The sequence below is a fragment of the Portunus trituberculatus genome, chromosome 14 (genome assembly GCF_017591435.1).
Source record: "Portunus trituberculatus isolate SZX2019 chromosome 14, ASM1759143v1, whole genome shotgun sequence".
Taxonomy (NCBI): domain Eukaryota; kingdom Metazoa; phylum Arthropoda; class Malacostraca; order Decapoda; family Portunidae; genus Portunus; species Portunus trituberculatus.
The window spans coordinates 20,099,184-20,116,379 of record NC_059268.1 but is presented as its reverse complement, the minus strand read 5'-3'; the positions used below and the strand labels follow the sequence as shown (position 1 = coordinate 20,116,379).

General features: G+C 43.2%; 1 long non-coding RNA gene across 1 annotated transcript in view; it reads left to right on the top strand.

Annotated features, from left to right (window-relative positions):
- The first annotated feature begins 217 nt into the window (after window positions 1–217).
- The window catches only part of LOC123503798, a 28,402-nt gene continuing 11,423 nt past the window's right edge, over window positions 218–17,196 (top strand). Inside the window, exons 1-2 of the long non-coding RNA XR_006674611.1 lie at window positions 218–293; window positions 2,101–2,358. This is a non-coding gene — a long non-coding RNA (uncharacterized LOC123503798). The remainder of the gene's footprint in view (window positions 294–2,100; window positions 2,359–17,196) is intronic.

The following is a 17,196-nucleotide window of genomic DNA, read 5'->3' as shown; positions in this document are numbered from 1 at the left end:
TATTAATTCTGCTTACTGTTACGGCCCGCCCGTAACATACTCCACTACCCTCACCTCCTCCGCTTGCTACCTCGTTCGCCACCTCTCCACCTCCCCTCCACGTCACCGTCTCATGAAGCCCCGCTACTGTCCCGAAGTTGGATTCACGCGGCCCCATTCGACTCAAGCGGAAGTGTTAAGCGAGCTCTCTGATTTTTGGGTCAGTCGAGGTCAAGGGCTCAACCAGTGAATACAACGCTTCTTGGAATACCGTGGGATCCACCTCACCCAGCACTTCTCCACTGCGACACCTCGTAAGTATCACTTCCCCTCGTCCCGTTTTTTCCACATTGCCTCCATATAGGATTAGTATTATTGTTAGGTATTGTTAAGTTGGGTTCTTCTTTGTTATATTTGTGTTGTATGTATATGTGTATGTCAGTTTCATGTGTTTTGTTATTGGGTTATTAAATAGCTTCTTAAGTGCCCCCTTTGCATATCCTCACCAGTTGAACCTGCAGATTTGTTTTTTTTTTTTTTTTTTTTTATTGTTCACCGGCTACCCGATGCCAATCTTACCCATTTAACCGGTGAACGTAACAATTGGCGACCGTGACATTACTATTTGGTAATTTTATACAGCTTCAAAAACTCATGTGGGGATTTACATAGTGAAAACTGTGGCCATTGATCTTAAGACTTCCATAGACCGTTTCTAATGTCAATAAAATGGTCTAATTATACAGAAATTTCAAGGTAAAAATGTGTCCCAGTACAAAAGGGGTCAAAATGGAGTTTAGGTATGAGAATATTTTGCAGTTCATTATTGCTTTCTTTGTTTAAATTCCATTTTATCCTAGGTTTTTATATTTCTCTACTAAATTCTGGGGTTATCTTATAGCAATGCCGCCTAAGTACGATATTCCAGAAACTGCAGCTCTCTCAACGCTGTTTTCAAAGGCCACAGAGATGATTATCCGGCTTCTCAACATTGTTTCCTCCGTTAATGAAGTAGAAGCTTTGCGATTCTATCACTAGAATCGTAAGAACCGTGTCACTTAACCCCTTCAATACTGGGACACATTTTTGCCTTGGGTTTTGGGTACGATTAGACGATTTTGTTTACATTAGGAAAGGTCTATGGAGCTCAAAAGATTAATGACCAGAATCTTCATTATTTCATCCCACCATATAAGTTTCTGAAGCTTTATAGAATCACAGAAATAGTAACCAGAATGCATATGAAAACGCGTCATGGTACTGAAGGGGTTAATCTACCTAGTCCCAGAGTCTTTGGAAAGTAGTCCTTCCTACGACTTACCTTCTTTTAAGAGAGAGGTGTCAAGACATGTGACCTTGAATTTGGACTAATTCTTTGGATCTCTTGTGGATACTACAATTCCAGCGGTTTTTTCCTAATATTTTTTTCCTTTTATAGTTCTCCCTCTTACATAAAAAAATAATAATAAATAATAAAGTCGAGGCAGAGTAGAGGCGTTTCCGAGTACAGCGTTTAGGACCTGATAGTGGAGTATTCTAGCTACGCCCCCATGGCAAATCGTCGCTCCCCAAGGCCTCACGGCTGAAGCATTTACTGCCTTCTCTCATATACACGGACCGCGCCAACCTGTCACTCATCTCGAGAAAAAGTTTCGCTGTGTCTTACAATTTCAATGACTAAGAGTGAAATTCTCTCTCTCTCTCTCTCTCTCTCTCTCTCTCTCTCTCTCTCTCTCTCTCTGATGTAATGGTCGGTCATTGTCCAGTATCATTTAATGTGATAGATATAATGATTAATCGTTTAAGTTAATGCCTTAACTTATGTGCAAAAACAAGGTCTAATATATCCACGAGGCTAGGCACGCTTTGAAATCAGGAAGTGACTTGTCTAATACCTGTGAATGTTACTCACAAACTACCAATTAGACCACTTGTCAAATCATACCGTAAGATTCACCCCACATTAGCAGCGATTCTTACCAATCAAGTGAAGGCCGCACTGTAAGCAAGGTAAAAAAAAAAAGAATTAATTAACTTGACCCTAGTTAAAAAGGCCTACATATATACTCGTCATGCTCAAGACACAGCGGCCATAATAATCCAAGTGACGTATTATTACAGAGGCAGCTGATGTGTGACACTGATGATGCCACATGGAGAAGCTGCTATTTTGGCCACGATGCGGGAGTCGGTCGTGGACTCCCCGACTCGGTATCAGCTCCCCGTTCAGTCAGCTGACTCCAGTGTATCGTTGGCTGTGTGTGGGGGAGGCTGCGCGCGTGGTGCTTGTGTTTGTTTTGACTCTCGTTCACTGAAAATTTCCTTCGGCGGAGTCTACAGGTGACATCTCTGCAGTCAATGGCTTCTGGTTCCCACCAGGTGAGCTGATGTCTCGAAGCACCGCCGTCACAAACAGTTATTAGTACTTTGATTACTATTGAACGGCAATGGCCTTTAAAAACACTACTGTGGTTTGTTTGGTTGTTTACTTGTTTGCCAGGGGGAGAAAGTAAACAAGAGAGATGGACAGCTAAGAATAACTGATTAACTGTCATATGAAGGTTTGATTTCGTGTCTTGGGTAGCTTCAGGTGGGAAAGTTTCCAAGAGCACCAAAACAAGTGTGTGTGTGTGTGTGTGTGTGTGTGTGTGTGCGCGAGTCGATACTGGCTATTACTTAACAACTGCCACATAGCTTTGACCTCAATGAAAACTAGGACAAGTCTTTAGTTACATGAAAGACACACACACACACACACACACACACACACACACACACACACACACACACACACACACACACACACACACACACACCTGAATTGTAGTGTTCTATTTTTCCTTGTGTGTGTGTGTGTGACGGGTATCTCATTTTCTCCATAAGGTTAATTGGTAAATGATATAGCCATGCGTGGGTGGGTAGCAACACACACACACACACACACACACACACACACACACACACACACACACACACACACAGAGAGAGAGAGAGACGAAAGCTACACCAGACAAGATTAACAAAAACACACCACACTCCACGAAAAAGTCACGTTAAAACTCAAAATCTTAGGCTAACGAGTCAGTAATGCGAAGAAAAAAGAAAAAGAATATATTAAGGCAGATAAAACTACAGTAAATCACACAGTAACTTGAGGAATCCAGCAACAAAGTAGTACTTAATTCAGCCTCACCAAAATAGGATAGAGGAATGCTTTTAATGCACGTATACGAAACAGTAGCACAAGAGAACACAGTGGGACTCGAGCTGGCTGTACGTCGATAGCGAGTTAGGTAAGACGAGAGAGAGAGAGAGAGAGAGAGAGAGAGAGAGAGAGAGATACTTCAATATCATCACCTGCCTTTTAAACAAATGCTGAATATTCCTGCCTCACATTTTACGTCATTTGCAGAGATTGGAGGAAAGGACCCGTGTCGTTATACTTGCAACAAATCAACAGACCGCCTCTCCGATCATCAAGCGGCAAGAGGGCATAGGGCTCCGTTATGGTGTGAAATACAAGCTTGCGGTTTGCTAAAAGAGAGCCTGTTTGAAATATGACGATGCTTTTAAGTTCCTATCCGATTCTACTCTTTCGTTGTTTCTCCTTGCCCCTTGTTGTGATGGTGGCGGTAGTGGTAGTGGTGGTTGAGGTTGTGATGGTGGTGGTAGTGGCTGGGTATATGATAGTTTCTAGTACTAATCGAGGCTCTGTGTCTTCTATATAGAGGAATGAAGGGTTAATGGCTAGCCGTTCTTTTCTATTTAAGTTGAAACCATTCGTGTAGATTTTGATGTCACTAAAAGGAGATAGTTTTGTCTGTAGTCTCTCTCTCTCTCTCTCTCTCTCTCTCTCTCTCTCTCTCTCTCTCTCTCTCTCTCTCTCTCTCTCTCTTGCAACCCGTCATGATCACACCAGGAAAGGATTGTAAAAGAATGTGTGCAAAGTCTCACAAAGAAAATACTCAGTGACAAGAAAGACCCCTCAGCCACTACATCTTAATTAACACACACACACACACACACACACACACACACACACACACACACACACACGGATTCGGAGTGAAAGGCTTATATGAAGTTGGTGGCTATCTTGGGCACGCGTCACACACACACACACACACACACACACACACACACACACACACACACGTATTTACAGTGCTGCTGGAGAGACACTTGCCGCCACCTCGTCGAGTGGTGACGTGTTGACTCTGTAATGGACACTGACTGTTGGGCAAATTTGTGCTGCCTAACCAGAGAGAGAGAGAGAGAGAGAGAGAGAGAGAGAGAGAGTTTGCACATGTGGATTCGTTACTCTGTTTTTTATTTCATGTCTGGTTTTTCCCTTCTTTTTTTTTTTTCCTTGGTACTCGAGATCGTCTTAACATTTCGTCAGGCTGTCTCCTACACTCACTGTGCAGGCTCATAGTGGAAGTCATTTGGAGTTTTAAAGTGTGTTTTCTTGATGTTACTGACAATTCAACAAGATTCCTGCATCATTAACTGGATAAACGCCCATTTAACAGACTCAAGTGGCAAATGATCGGGGTTTTAAAGGATGTTCTCAGTTCAACTAAAGATTAACAAGAATTTTACACCAATTAAAGAAAAAAAAACATAAGAACAACGATAAAAACATGACAATCTCGTAGAACAATACCCCTGATAGAATAAAAAATTTTGGAGCGCATTTTACGTTCTTTGTGACACTGAAACTTGCGAGGGAGGGAAGGTAGTGGGTGGACGAGGCTGGAATACTTGGCGCAGGTTTTAGGATCAGTATCACAACTTTTTAATCATTGTCCCTCCTTGTGTTCCTGTGTTCCTTCAGGCCTTCTTGTGCGCGGGGTTGAGATGACTGGCCTGTCTTCTGAAACGCTCTGCTCTCTCACCAGGACTGTTTTCAAAGGTCACGGAGATGATTAGCCGGGTTCTTAAGAGTGTTTGTCATGTTAATAGTGTAAAAATGTTAATAATCTACAAAAAAGTGGATAGCGTTGTAAAGTGTTTGAGAGAGAGAGAGAGAGAGAGAGAGAGAGAATTTGAATCTTTAGAATATTAAATTTCCTAATGTCCTGCTTTTTCATACAACGAATTATATTTTTCTGTAAAGTTATGTATATTATTTAAACTGATGCGCTCTCTCTCTCTCTCTCTCTCTCTCTCTCTCTCTCTCTCTCTCTCTCGACGGTATACTAGAATATTTGTAACCCCTCACTGTATGATTTATTTCCCTCGAGATTTGAAGAAAAATGTAACTGATTAATTGCAGTGATAGAGGCGAGGCTGAGGCAAGGTTGGCTCACAGCATATTGACTGCATTTCTTCTTGTTTTTCATCACATTTATCATCATCAGCATCTCATTCTTCTTCGTCTTCTCTTATTCTCAAGTCTACATATATACTTGAATTTAGCGAGTCTGCAGCCACGTTAGTATATTTTCATTCCTACCGAGAGAGAGAGAGAGAGAGAGAGAGAGAGAGAGAGAGAGAGCTATAACCAGTACAAAGCCATCGAAAATTGTAGCGTAGACGGAAGAAATGATGGTAATGTACAATATTTCTTGTCGTTTTGTTAATTTTAAAAGAGCTTTGTCGTGCGTGGCGTGGCAAGAGAATAATTTGTAGTGAGAGAACAGATCCGCCTCCCTCCCGCTCTCTGGTGACGCGGAGCCAATGATTACTGTGGTGTGTGGTGTGTTATTGTGGCATGGATGTGGTTTATACTTTACACCATCTGGCCTTCACTTAAACTGATCCTGTCGTCTCCGCACATCTTACTGATTATCATTGTGCATAATCTGAGCAGCGCGGGCCGGTCTCCTCCTCCTCCTCCTCCCCCTCCTCTGCGGGACGGCGGCGGCGCTACTGTCACTATCAAGCTGTGTTGCCACTTGTTACATCACCATAATTATAGTATTAAACTCCTCCCCCCACGCTCTCTCTCTCTCTCTCTCTCTCTCTCTCTCTCTCTCTCTCTCTCTCTCTCTCTCATTTTCCTTCTTTTCTTTTCCTCAGTCGAGTCGCAAAGATTTGAATTAGTTACATCACGATAGTTATAGGATTAAACTTACCGCTCTCTCTCTCTCTCTCTCTCTCTCTCTCTCTCTCTCTCTCTTTTTTGTCTTGCCCCTTTTCTTTTTCTCTCATGTCTCGCGAGGGTTTGAGTTCAAGGCCATGCACCGAACCGCGGCCTTGTCCTCCTCAACCGCAGGCTTCTCCCTTCCTCCCCCTCGTCCACCTCCGGTCCACGTCCCACCTTTGATAACTGCCTCTGCTGCAACCACTGGCTCCAGGACACACATGCAGAGAGAGAGAGAGAGAGAGAGAGAGAGAGAGAGAGAGAGAGAGAGAGAGAGAGAACAGCAGTATACAAATGAATTAAGGCAAGTGGATAAAACATCTTCCTCTCCAGCGGAGGTTATATTTACCACAAGTCCTGAGGGAGAGATGAGGCGTAAAGTCTTTTAGGAATATTATAATGAAGTACACGTAAGAAAGAAAACGAGAGAGGAATTTGAACGACATGACAGGCAGGGAGGGAAGGAGGGAGGCAGGCGAGCGGGCGGGCAGGCGGGCAAGCGAGCGAGAGGGAGGGCAACTGTTTACTTCATTGCGTGCATCGGATGGTCAGAGTAAAGGAAAGCCTCCCAAAATGACCTCGAATTTGTTATCCTCACGTGTCCTTAGCAGTGGCAGTCTAGCACGAGATGGAGAAGGAGTAGGAAGAGGAGGAGGAGGAGGAGAGAAGGAGTAGCAAGTAGTAGGAGGAGGAAGGGGGAAAGTTTAGCGCGGGTTGGTCTGGCTGAGCTGGAGCGGTCTGGTTGACTTGACTGCCCCTCTGCTGCTGGTCGGTCAAGTTGTCTGGTTGTTGGTCAGTGATAGGCCGAGTTGAGTTTCGACCTGACCTTGGCCACTCCTACCACTGTCAGACGAGCCCGAGTTATGAGAGAAGAGACGAGACGAGACGAGGCTGGCTGGCTGGCTTGGCTGGTTGCTTGGCTGATTATTATTGTTGTGGGTGGTATCTCTCTCTCTCTCTCTCTCTCTCTCTCTCTCGGTTACTATATTTAGGCAGCTATTTCGCGGTCATTTTAACCTGTTTGTGGTGGTGGTGGTGGTGCTGCTGCGGCTGCTACACGGAGGCGGTGCACTTGTACAGTAATCCCCCCGTGGTAGTGAAGTCTGGTGGCGTGTGGAGGGAGAATTTGCATACGTACAGCGAACCTACCAGACTTTCATCTTTTACCACACCCATCCTTGGCAAAAACAGAAAACGAGAGACAGAACAAAAAGAGAAAACAGAAGGAAACTCCGGGAGGATGAAGAGGAAGAAAGAAAGCAGATGCAAACTTTCCTTTCATATGTATACCGTTACCTACGTTGTTCGGGTGTTCATTGTGTTAAGAGTAAAGGTAACGTTTTCCTACCTATATACGTTTTGCTTTCTCCTCGCCTTTCCTCGATTGCTTTTAAAATAATATGTGCTGGAAGTTATTGGTGGCATATAAGACTGCTTTTCATTATTGTAATACGTAGAGTAACTGAGATTCTGTTACGTTTTCAAGCAGGTTTGTGTGAGTTTGGTGGTCGGCTGGGCTGACACTCCTTCCCTCTCTCTCTCTCTGTTGTGTTTTCCCTTCTTGGTATGATGTTTGGTCTGGTTTGTAATTCTCTCTCTCTCTCTCTCTCTCTCTCTCTCTCTCTCTCTCTCTCTCTCTCTCTCTCTCTCTCTCTCTCTCTCTCTCTCATCCACCCACCACGCCTCTGGGCTGCAATAATCATACCTGTTCTCTCTCTCTCTCTCTCTCTCTCTCTCTCTCTCTCTCTCTCTCTCTCTCTCTCTCTCTCTCTCTCTCTCTCTCTCTCTCTCTGCTATACTGACGAGTGAGGGGACGTATGACAGCATGGCAGCTTTGAGCAACATTAGTGGGACAAACCAAGCAAGCACTGGGTTTTCCGTCTTCGCCAGGATGTTGCTGCTGTCCCGTGCTTGGTTGGCATTATCCATATCTCAGTATTCTGGTATTGATCATTAATTCAACGTACATTTTTCTTTTACAATACGCTTCTCTCTTTCACCACGACTGTTTTTTAAGGCCAGACAGGTTCTCAAGAGTCTATGGTCCGTATTCAGAACCGCTTTGCTCTCTCACCACGACTGTTTTCCAAACCTAGAGATGATTAGCGGGGTTTTTCAAGTGTTTCTCCAGTTAATAATATAGAAAAATTTATGAATCTGCCTCTGGAAACGTAAAAATATCTTAAAAACTCGTGTAAATAAAAAAAAAAAACTTGAAATAGTGGAGGTGAAGTGTCTGAAAATACGAACCTGTCTCCTTTTGATAATGTGTAAATCTTATTAATCTGTCACTAGAACAGAAAACACACACACACACACACACACACACACACACACACACACACACACACACACACACACACACACACACAGTAGTAGTAATAGTAGTCGTCGTTTATTGACAACAATTAAAGTTTACAATTATTACAGAGAAAACCTAGATTAATTTTTTTGTCCAACTTAAATAAAAGACAGAAAATATAATAACATGTAGAGGGCTATATATAACTTACACACACACACACACACACACACACACACACACACACACACACACACACACACACACACACACACTTAAGAACTCGTAATTTGAACTAGAGCCCTTTGAATGTAGTCTAGATGCGTTGTAGAAGTGTTTCGGAATATAGTGGTGTGTCCTTCACCTCTAGCATCGTTTTTTGCAGGTTCGTTTCCAGATCCCTGTGTCTTTGTGAGTGAGGAGGGTCAGATAGAGAAAGAGAGGGACGCTGCCTCTTTTTTCGTGGGGTTAGGAGAGGAGGGGCTTGTTCAAACATCTTTCTAATCTCAACTTTTTCTCTCGTCCCCCTCAAATATCTGGCCATCCTTTGTCCAGTGTGTGTGTGTGTGTGTGTGTGTGTGTGTGTGTGGAAGTGGTGATGCTTCTGGCTGAAATGATGGTGGTAGTATTGGTGATGGTGGTGATGGTGGAGGTGGTGATAGTGACCCGAATTAGCCAGAACCCCTATGGTATATCTTTACACACACACACACACACACACACACACACACACACACACACACACACACACACACACACACACACACACACACACACACACACACACAGAGCGAGAGAGAGAGAGAGAGAGAGAGAGAGAGAGAGAGAGAGAGAGAGAGAGAGAGAGAGAGAGAGAGAGAGACCAATACCTAGATGACTTGGTTAAGACAGATCAGAGCTTGTTTACCCTTGAAAACCTGCAAATGTTTACTTTCAAGGATGATACAGGAGGAGGAAGAGGAGGAGGAGGAAGGGAAGGGATGGGAAAGTAGGGTGGACTGTGTGTCGATCTTTTCCAGGAAGGGGGAAGGGAAAAAAACAACAAAGGAAGGGAGGAGGAGAGGAAGAGGGGAACAAAAGGTACAGAGAGAGAGAGAGAGAGAGAGAGAGAGAGAGAGAGAGAGGTGGATGTCGCAGGTCGTGTGTGTGTGTGTGTGTGTGTGTGTGTGAGTGGTGGCAGATTTACGATTGGTATCAAAGTAAAGATCGTTTGGTAGAGAAAACAAATACACGCTGTCTCTCTTGACTTGTGACTAATATAGAGAGAAAGCTTGTTTTTATTGCTCTGCCTCGTGCTTATACCCTCTGTGACGTTTACTCTGCCCCCAACATGAACACCAGTAAAGGTAACACGTCCTCCCTCACAAACGCCCACAAAACTATCAATAAAATGACAATAAACTCAAGCTCGTATTCTCAAATACTTCTGCACTTCACCTCCACGATTTTAAAAGGCTTTATTTAAATTGACACGAGTTTTTTAAGGTGTTTTTATGGTTCTAAAGGCAGAGTGTCAAGTTTTCTTTTTCATTAACTCAGGAAACGCTCTTGAAAACCCCGCTAATCATCTCTGTGGCCTTGGAAAATTGTCGTGGTGAATGAGTAGAGTGTATCTGAAAACCATCTTTAGTACTACAATAGTGGCAGGACGCGATGAAGTAACCTGTTTGTGTCTAATTAAATTTTCAACTTCTTCTGTGTTTAGTGCTTGTAATTCTTGAAATGAGGTTTTTTGGGGTTAGTTTTATATTCTGTGTCTAGTCTCTCTCATTCAAAAGTCCTAAAAATGGTGTCTTTCTTATACAAGTTTTCAGATTCGCTATTTCCAGTTTTTAGTGTTCATGTTCTTTATTTATTCTTTCCGTTTTTTGTTCTTCATTCCTGTGTTTAGTTTCTCCCTCTCATTTTAAAGTTCTATAATCGTTCTCTTTTTGTTTTATGAGTTTTCAGATTCACTATTTCCAGTCTGTAGTGTTGATATTCTCTATTTATTCTTGTTTTTTTCCTGTTCCCTGCTCCTGTGTTTAGCTTTTCCCTCTCATTCAAAAGTCCTCACGTTTGTCTCTTTCTTGAGTAACTTTCCAGATTTACCATTTCCAGTTTGCAGAGTTGTGGTTCTCTATTTATTCTTGCTATTTTCCTGTTCTCCGTTCTTGTGTTTAATTCTCCATCTCATTTAAAAGTCCTCTTGTTTATCTCTTAAGTAGCTTTTCAGATTTGTTACTTCCAGTTTGCAATCTTAAAGTTCTCAATTCTCGAGTCTTCCTGTCCTCTACTGCCGTTTTGGGCCTTTTTCTTTTATTCTGGCGCTCTTACATCTACTTAGAATCAATTACCAGGGTTTATACTACGTCAGACTACCCTTTCATCTGCTACTTTTGAACTGAATCATGTTTAGTGTTCATCTTCACCAGGTTTTATGATTTCCCCCTTTTTTTTTTATAGTTTTGCCTCATTTTAAAGTCTTCATACTCTATCTTTACCATCTTTTACTATGTTTAAGGTCTCAGATCTCCTTGTGTCGTACTTTTAGTCTTTCCTTTTCATTTTAATTCCAGTATATACATTTATTAAGAATCAAGTAATTAGGGTTGTATGGACTGTTGAGAGAGAGAGAGAGAGAGAGAGAGAGAGAGAGAGAGAGAGAGAGAGAGAGAGAGAGAGGGCGGTGAAAGTGATTCCAGTACGTCTCATTCTTATACTCGACTTGTGATCTTGATTGAACTAAGCACTGAGTTAAGCCTCGTATTCTCAAACAGTTCTGTGCTTCATCTTCACTATTTCAAAAGGCTTTATTTAAGTTTACACGAGCTTTTGAGGTGTTTTCATGGTTTTAGAGGTAGATTGATAAGATTTCTATATTGTTAACTGGAGAAAACTTTTAAAAGGGTTTTTAAGATGTTTTTACAGTTCTAGAGACATAGTGACAAGATTTCTACATTATGAACCCGAGAAGCACTCTTTTTATAAAGCTCTAGTTGAAGTAATTAGGGTTTTACATGTGTTTTTACGGTTCTTGAGGCAGATTGAGAAGATTTCTACGTTATTAACTGGAGAAACACTCTTAAAAACCCGGCTAATCATCTCTGTGGCCTTGGAAAGTAGTTATGGTGAGAGAGCAAAGCGTTTCTTTATCCACGAATCTGTTTGTGGGGAATGCCAGTGAAAAGAAGCAATGTTTGTGTAGGTAATGGGAATATTCTCACGACGCGGACCATTTGGGAAACATGGGTGGGTGGAAGGAAAGGAGAACCGGGTCATGCTATTGGTGTGTTGTTGCTGGTGGTGTTGGTGATGGTGGTGGTGGTGGTGGTGGTGGTGCTGGTGCTCTCCCTACACCGTAATTATACTCACACACACACACACACACACACACACACACACACACACACACACACACACACACACACACACACACACACACTTCCTGTAAACATGATTTTTACTTGCCTAATAATTATCTCTCATTAATTACCACTATTCAGGTGTGTGTGTGTGTGTGTGTGTGTGTGTGTGTGTGTGTGTGTGTGTGTGTGTGTGTGTGCGCGCATCGAGGTCAAGGAGGGCAGAGTGAACTGATGATGTGGTTGCCATGACGACGAATAGCCACCAACACGCACGTCACTCAAACTTTCGGTCTACAAACACAACGGCGACAACACGACTCGGCCAGTGATGATTACAGGGCGCCACACACACACACACACACACACACACACACACACACACACACACACACACACACACACACACACACACACACACACACACAGGGCAGACTTACGTGTTTCCAGCTTGAGAATCGAGTTTACATGTTGATCCACACACACACACACACACACACACACACACACACACACACACACACACACACACACACACACAGGGCAGACTTACATGCACGTCCAGCCTAAATACAAGAATACAGGCCAAATACAGTGCAAATTCACCACCAAACGTATATAATAGATACAGTTTAACTCCACCTTAAAACGCAACACAATTTCATGTTACCTCGATTTCGTTGTGTTTCTCTTTCTTTGGTTTCTCTTCACTGTTTTTTTTTTTGCTCCTTCACTCGCTGCCTGTTCCTTTCTGCTCTCGTTTCTTCAAACCTTAAACGAACTGTATATTAACTTGACTTCTGCGCGAGTCATATTCGTACACACTTCTGCGCTACACCTCCATTATATTATATTATATGGGCCGCCGTGGTACAGTGGAACCATGCGTGCTTTGGGGTCCGAGGGGTCTCCAAGCGCACGGGTTCGAATCCTGTCCACGGTCCGAGTAGTTGGGCTTCCTCACTCGGGGCAACAGTTTCCTAGCGGGTGGGCTTTGAGATAGGAGGTACCACAAAAAAGTATCCCCTTTACCCCATAAATTCTCGTGAAAAGCCCACAGTAGTATGGAAAAAAAGGCTCTAGGTATTGTTTTCCTACACCATCTGGGCTTTTCATGGGAATTTATGGGCTAAAGGTGGTATCTGTTTAGGTACCTCCTATCTGAGCCCACCCGCTAGGGAACCGTTACCCTGAGAAAGGAAGCCCTACCTACACTCCAACTGAATTCTAACCCGTGCGCTTGGAGATCTCTCGGACTCCAAAGCGGAACACGGGTTTTTAATAGTGTTTCTACTTCTCCAGTGGCAGACTAACACGATTTCTGCATTATTAACAGGCGAAACAGTCTTGAAAACCTGCTTGATCAATGCTGTAGCCTTTGAAAATAGTCGTGGTGAGGGAAGCATCTTGTTTATAAAATGAAGGCACACGGGTTTTTAAAAATGTTTCTACTACTACTCCAGTGGCAGACTAACACGATTTCTGCATTATTAACAGGCGAAACAGTCTTGAAAACCTGCTTGATCAATGCTGTAGCCTTTGAAAATAGTCGTGGTGAGGGAAGCATCTAGTTTATAAAATGAAGGCACACGGGTTTTTAAAAATGTTTCTATTACTACTCCAGTGGCAGACTAACACGATTTCTGCATTAATCAGTCTGTCAGTCAGTCAATTAGTAAGTCAGTCTGTCAGCCAGTCAGTCAGTTAGTCACCTTTACTGCTAAAAAGTGAAATAAGACCAATAATGTAAAAAAAATAATGTTTTGACCATATAAAGATTAAAAACTCAAAACACGATTGTAAGTCAACTAACATTTATCATACGTCTCTCTCTCTCTCTCTCTCTCTCTCTCTCTCTCTCTCTCTCTCTCTCTCTCTCTCTCTCTCTCTCTCTCTCTCTCTCTCTCTCTCTCTCTCTCTCTCTCTCTGCGTGTTCAGTTGTCATACTCAAGATAATTATTGGAGAGAGAGAGAGAGAGAGAGAGAGAGAGAGAGAGAGAGAGAGAGAGAGAGAGAGATAAAGTTTGGATTAATTTCGACCGGCACGAAATCATTAAATCGGGAAGGAGCGTCTCTCTCTCTCTCTCTCTCTCTCTCTCTCTCTCTCTCTCTCTCTCTCTCTCTCTCTCTCTCTCTCTCTCTCACATCTCACATCACAACTACATACTTACTTTAACTTTGAAAATATGTCGCTCGTATATAACTTGTTTCTAGTTATTTACGAGGTCAGAGAGAGAGAGAGAGAGAGAGAGAGAGAGAGAGAGAGAGAGAGAGAGAGAGAGAGTTCACGTGCCCAGTGACAATATTGGATAAAGAGAAGATAAAGAGAGAAAGATAAAAGAGAGAGAGAGAGAGAGAGAGAGAGAGAGAGAGAGAGAGAGAGAAAAAAAAGGAAATGTATATATAAATGGAAAAGCTTCACGTCTCTACAGAGAAACTCATATTTACTTTTCAAAATGTCACTTTTCTTACTATTTTATGATAATTAATTCTGTTTTCAAAGCGTTCCCACTGAAAATTTATTGACGTACGTACGTGTGTGTGTGTGTGTGTGTGTGTGTGTGTGTGTGTGTGTGTGTGTGTGAGCCGATACCTACCACTGTCAAAGTACAAAAGAGAGAGAGAAAAAAAAAAAGTGAGGTGGGTGTCAGCAGGGAGGGAGAGAGGGAGAGGGAGAGAGAGTGGGGGAGAGGGAGGGAGAAGGAGAGGTAGGTGAGTGACCCGTATCGTGGCGGTGAGTCAGACAGGAGAGAGAGAGAGAGAGAGAGAGAGAGAGAGAGAGAGAGAGAGAGAGAGAGAGAGAGAGAGAGAGAGTGTGGGGGAAGTATTTAGGTATGGAGGGGAGATGAAGTGAAGAGAAGAAGGAAGAGGAAGAGGAAGAGAAGAAGGAGAAGGAGAAGGAGAAGGAGAAAGAATGGTAAATAGAAAAGTAGAAAGAGAAAGAAAAAAAGAAAACGATAGAAGAAAGAGAAAGGATTGATAAACACATATGATAAAAAAAAATGATAAACAGGAAGAGAAGAAAAAGAGACTTGATAGATGAAGATTAGGAAGGGGGCGAAAGAGGAAGGAAGGAAGAAGCAAGGAAAAGAAAGAAGAAAAGAAGGAAGGAAGGCAGACAGACAGAGACAGACAGGCAGGCACACAGGCATGAAGGAAGGAAAGGATAGGAAAGGAAAGGAAGGAAGACAGACAGACAGACAGACAGACAGACAGGCAGGCAGGAAAGAAGGAAGGAAGGAAGGAAGGAAGGAAGGGACTGCTATCCTCACAATTATCACTAAGTATTGACCAGTGTGTGTGTGTGTGTGTGTGTGTGTGTGTGTGTGTGTGTGTGTGTGTGTGTGTGTGTGTGTGTGTAGCTACCATACTTTGAAACACTTCCGGACCACGCCTTCACTCTATTCCAGTGGCTCTAGCATAGGAAATCTGTATGTAGGTGGCCTTTACATGCTTTTCACTACAAGTCCCTCCGTTTGGCATTTGGTTCTCATGCGATACAGCTGCAGTGGGAAGGATAGTCAGACACTCTCGTTAGATCTGCTGCTGTATATTCTATCCTTTGTATTCTTTTGTATATTCCTCCTCCTCCTCCTCCTCCTCCTCCTCCTCCTCCTCCTCCTCCTCCTCCTCCTCCTCCTCCTCCTCCTCCCCATCTTCCTCCCCCTCCTCCTTAGCTTGAAGAAATGCATGAGGCTGATGTAAATAATTTGGTGACTTGATAAATGAAGTATAATTACATTGTTACCTGTACGTAGACAGGAAGGTATGTACTCTCTCTCTCTCTCTCTCTCTCTCTCTCTCTCTCTCTCTCTCTCTCTCTCTCTCTCTCTCTCTCTCTCTCTGGGCCGCCACTATCGGTCATGTCGTCGTCTGCGTAGAGTTCATTCCTCTTAATTAATCACGGATCTCTTGAAAGGATTGCAGAGGTGAGGCTGGTGGTGATGGTGGTGGTGGTGGCGGTGGTGGTGGTAGTGGTAGTGTTGTTGTTATGCTTCTTCATTGTTCTTGCTCTTGTTCTTTTTCTTTGATGTCTTCTGTGTCTCTTTCTCTTCTCTCTTTGTAACGGAACGCAAAATAGACACACGGTAAAGCGAGCGTGGTTTTCTCTGCCTCCCTCGTTGTTGTTATGCTTTTTCGCTCTGTTCTAGTCTTTGTTCTTTTTCTTCAATGTCTTCTCTCTCGTGCCTCCCTCGCTCACAACTTCTGCGCGTCACCTTCACTACTTTCAAATGGCTCTAGTTAAAGTGACACGGAGTTTTAAAAGTATTTCTGTATTTCCAGTGCCATGTTAACAAGGTTTCTGCATTACCAACAGGACAAATTCCTTTATAACTTGGCTAGCCGTCTCTGTGGCCCTTAAAAATGGTCGCCGTGAGAGAGGGAAGTGCTTCTGAATTTGGCGCGCTCTGCTGTCTCTCTACTACTATTTTGAAGACTTTAGGGATATTTAGAGGAGCTTTTCATGGTGTTTCTCGTGTTGATCTTCTAAAAATCTCACCAGTTTGTCTAGAACCATAAAAACTACCTTAAAGACACAGTCACGTCAATAAGAGGGTGAGAATGTAGCGGTGATGTAAGCTGAAGTGTTTCCGAGTATCGAGCGCCCCTATTCACGCCTTGCTCTCTCACCACGACAAGTTTCTAAGGCCACGGAGACAACTACCCGGGTTTTCATGACAGTTTCTCCTTTAAATTGAGTAGAAATCTTGCCAATCCATCGGTAGAATTATAAAAGATATCCTTTAAAACACGAGCACCTTCAACTGGAGCCTTTGGAAAGCAGTGATGGTGTGAGAGTGAAGCGTTTCAGAATACTGGCCTAAAATGAATGGTCTAGAGGCGGCGGGGGTTGGTCATATTCTCTCTTGCACTTACTCCCCCCACACCAGGACATTTCTCCCTTGACATATTCCCCACCGGTCATAATCACCTCTCCCTGGAAAAAAGTTCACAGTGGAAAATGTCCAAAGGGGGAAAATGTCCAAAGGGGAAATGTGCAGAGGGAGGGGTGAATATGCTCAATACTGAGAGGAGGCGGTAGCAACAAGCCTTGCCTATGACTTAGGGAAGAAGAACCTGATGGAGACGTGAGGTTTGTGGCACCACTCATTAACTTATTGGTGAGTTTAACAGGTGACATTATAAACACTACCAACAGTAACAAGTAATTGACCTCTTGGCTTATCTGTTGAGAGAGAGAGAGAGTGTGTGTGTGTGTGTGTGTGTGTGTGTGTGTGTGTGTGTGTGTGTGTGTGTGTGTGTGTGTGTGTGTGTGTGATTTATCGTCGTGAGGTGATATAACCAAATTAAGAGTGTTTGTTACCTCTACTACTTGTCCTCTTCTCTGCCTCGTCATCTTCCTCCTCCTCCTCCTCCTCCTCCTCCTCCTCCTCCTCCTCCTCCTCCTCCTCCTTCTGTTATTATTGTTGTCTCTCTCTCTCTCTCTCTCTCTCTCTCTCTCTCTCTCTCTCTCTCTCTCT